The sequence below is a fragment of the Chlorocebus sabaeus genome, chromosome 12 (assembly GCF_047675955.1).
Source record: "Chlorocebus sabaeus isolate Y175 chromosome 12, mChlSab1.0.hap1, whole genome shotgun sequence".
In the NCBI taxonomy this organism is placed as follows: Eukaryota; Metazoa; Chordata; class Mammalia; order Primates; family Cercopithecidae; genus Chlorocebus; species Chlorocebus sabaeus.
In genome coordinates, this window is record NC_132915.1 from 100,767,973 (window position 1) to 100,771,823 (window position 3,851).

At 51.5% G+C, this 3,851-nt stretch overlaps 1 pseudogene; it reads left to right on the forward strand.

Annotated features, from left to right (window-relative positions):
• The first annotated feature begins 325 nt into the window (after positions 1–325).
• Positions 326–2,257, forward strand: LOC103239869 (biogenesis of lysosome-related organelles complex 1 subunit 4-like; annotated as a pseudogene).
• The last annotated feature ends 1,594 nt before the right edge of the window (positions 2,258–3,851 follow it).

Consider the following 3,851-nt stretch of genomic DNA (forward strand, 5'->3'; position numbering starts at 1 on the left):
ACTGCAACCTCCGCCTCCCAGGTTCAAATGATTCTCCTGCCTCAGCCTCCCAAGTAGCTGGGATTACAGGCGCCCACCAACATGCCTGGTTAATTTTTGTATTTTTAGTAGAGATGGGGTTTCACCATGTTGGCTGGTCTCGAACCCCTGACCTCAGGTGATTCACCTGCCTCGGCCTCCCAAAGTGCTGGGATTACAGGCATGAGTCATCATGCCTGGCCCTGGAATACTCTTTTACTTTTCCTGGAAGGGAAGAGAGCAGGTGTCCCAGGCCCCCGGCCTCACTCTCATAAGCAGTAGGATATGGTAGTCATGAAGACAGACTATGGTGCCAACATGCCTGGGCTCAAATCCTCCCAGTTCCACCGCTTACTAGTGGTGTGATCTTGGACAAGTGACATAACTTCTCTTGGCCTCAGTTTCCCCATTTGTAAAATGGGGATAATAACAATAATGCCTACCTCATAGGGTTGTTGTGAAGGTTAAACAAATATTTGTAAAGAACATAGAGCAGTGCCCAGAACATAGTATGTGCTGTATCAGTAATTTTTTCTTTTTTAGACCGAGTCTCATTCTGTTGCCCAGGCGGGAACACAGTGGCACGATCTCGGCTCACTGCAAGCTCCACCTCCTGGGTTCACGCCATTCTCCTGCCTCAGCCTCCCAAGTAGCTGGGACTACAGGTACCTGCCACCACGCCAGGCTAATCTTTTTTGTATTTTCAGTAGAGACGGGATTTCACGGTGTTAGCCAGTATGGTCTCAATCTCCTGACCTCGTCATCTGCCCGCCTAGGCCTCCCGAAGTGCTGGGATTACAGGCATGAGCCACCGTGCCTAGTCAGTATTTGTTTTTTAAAAAATACACACACACATACACATATAATTATTACGAAAATGTTTGAGAGGCGGGCGGAGTGGCTCATGCCTGTAATCCTACCACTTTGGGAGGCTGAGGTGGGTGGATTGCCTGAGGTCAGGAGTATGAGACCAGACTGATCAACATGGGGAAACCTCGTCTCTACTAAAAATACAAAATTAGCTGGCGTGGTGGCGCATGCCTGTAATCCCAGCTACTCGGGAGACTGAGAGACTGAGGCAGGAGAATCGCTCGAACCGGGGACGCGGAGGTTGCGGTGAGCCGAGATCGCACCATTGCATTCCAGCCTGGGCAACAAGAGCGAAATTGTCTCAAAAAGAAAAGAAAAGAAAATGTTTGAGAGTAATTTGAGCAGCATATATAAAACTCTTTTTTTTTTTTTTTTTTTTGAGATAGAGCCTTGCTCTGTCACCCAGGCTGGAGTGCAGTGCCTTGATCACAGCTCGCTGCAGCCTTGACCTCCTGAGTTCAAGTGATTCTCCCACCTCAGCCTCCTGAGTAGCTGGGACTATAGGTGTGCGCTACCATGCCTGGCTAATTCTTTTTTTTTTTCTTTTTTTGGGTAGAGACAGGGTCTCCCTATGTTGCCCAGGCTGGTCCTGAACTCCTGGGCTCAAGCGATCCTCTCACCTTGGCCTCCCAAAGTGTTGCGATTTCAGGTGTGAGCCACCACACCCGGACCAAAATATTGAACACGCAGCACCGATTCAGCAGCCCCATGTGTGGGATCTGACAGTCGCACTCATAGAAATTTGGCGGTCGCGGGCTATGGAGGGTAGCTCCTCAGATAGCGGAGCGCCGCCCGAGGGGCTGGCGGAAGAGGCCGAGCCTCAGGGCGCCGCCTGGAGCGGGGACAGTGGCACTGTGTCCCAGAGCCGCAGCAGCGCCTCGGGGCCGTGGGGGGACGAGGGCGCGGAGGACGGTGCGCCGGGCCGCGACCTGCCGCTGCTACGCCACCTGCCTGCTGTCCCGGGCCGGGGCGCGGCCCGAGGTCGAAGGCCTGGACGCCAGCCTGGAGGACCTGCTCACCAGAGTGGATGAGTTCGTGGACATGCCGGACACGCTTCGCGGCGACTCGTCCCAAGTCGTCAGCCAGGGCGTGCCGCGCATCCACGCGAAGGCCGCCGAGATGCGGCACATCTGCAGCAGGATCGACGGGCTGGAGGCCTTCGTGAGGATGGCGGGCGGCCGCGTGGCCAGGATGGAGGAGCAGGTCACCAAGGCCCAGGCCGAGCTGGGCACCTTCCCCAGGGCGTTCAAGAAGCTCCTGCACACGATGAACGTGCCCGCGCTCTTTAGCAAGTCTGCTCCCTGGAGGCCCCAGCAAGCCGGCTACGAAGCCCCCCGTCCTGTTTCGGACCGAACACTACTTGTTGTAGTGAAAGGCCTCAGCTCTGACGGCCTGACCACTGCGGCAAGAGGACGCCAGCTGAGGTGCTTACATCCAGTACGAAGTGAAGTGCAAATCCTGCTCATGGACATACATGATGTTGGAGTGTGGGATTTCAAGGTTTACGTTCTGCACACTCTCCGTAGTATATTCATGATTCAGTGTAGAATGTATAGACTTTATGCCTTCCAATTTTAAAAAAAGGGACGGGGTCTTGCTATGTTGCCCAGACTGGCTGGAAACTCCTGGACTCAAGTGATCCTTCCACCTCAGCCTCCCCAGTAGCTGGGACTCCAGGGTCGCCACCGCGCCCAGCCTGTGTCTTCCAGCTCTAATCAGAAAGCTGCTTGGCGAGGACATGGCCAATCAAACTAAATGAACTTTGCACGGTGGCAAAACTGTTATTTTTATGGATTTTACTACACGGCGTTACCTTTTCAAGATGTATATGTTTGTATAATTATAAGACAATTGAGCCATTAAAGCCTTGTTATTATTCAAAAAAGAAAAGAAATTCATAATGATAAATATTCAAGAATGTGAATTGCCATATTAATTGTAAGGACAAAAATTGGAGACAACACAGAGGTTCATCAAAGGGGAGTGGCTAAATCAGCTGTGGTCCATCCACAGGGTGAATACTACCCCAGAGAAGAAAGAATGGGTTTTGTGTTTTAGGTTGAATCATCTGCAATTGCTAACATTTGACCATTTTTGACTTACAAAATGGCAAGATGGCAATTTTAGATGAGTTTAATACTAGGCACTTGTGTTAGAGTGGATTGAGCTCTGGTAAGAAATAGACCCAGGCCAGAAGTGGTGGCTCACGCCTATAATCCCAGCACTGTAGGAGGCCGAGGTGGGCCCATCACTTGAAGTCAGGAGTTCAAGACTAGCCTGGCCAACATGGTGAAACCCCATCTCTACCTAAAATACAAACATTAGCCAGGTGTGGTGGCAGGCACCTGTAATTCCAGCTACTCAGGAGGCTGAGGCAGGAGAATCGCTTGAACCCGGGAGGTGGAGGTTGCAGTGAGCTGAGATCATGCCACTGCATTTCAGTCTGGGCAGCACAGTGAGACTCCATCTGAAAACAAAAACAAAAACAAATAGACCCAAATATGTACTGGTCTTGCATGAGGTCATTCAGGGACCCATGCTGAGGAAGCATCTGCATCTTCAACACAGGTTTTCCCAAGCCTGTGGTGTTTAACTCCATCCCAGCTGACATAACATCTGAGCATGTGGTACAGTCCTTGGCCTGTAGTGAGTGCTCAATAAATATGAATGCGGCAGCAGAGATACTCATCACGTCTCCTTCCTTTGCAACAGCATCCCAACTTAGCACCTGCTTAAGGGGAGACTGGGTGGTACCTTTGGATTAATCTAAGTCATTTGCAGCGGTCCTGTTCTCTTGCCAGTGATTGATTTCCACACGGAAACTGCCAGCGCCCCACGGTGTCCGTCCAGTCTTACATGCTGACACACGGTCCCAGCTTTCGCCTCTCTTTGCCTGGTAGCTTTCTCTGGCAACCGGAACTAGTTCTCTGACTGTGTGTCCTGTAGGCTGGAAGTGCCAGAGA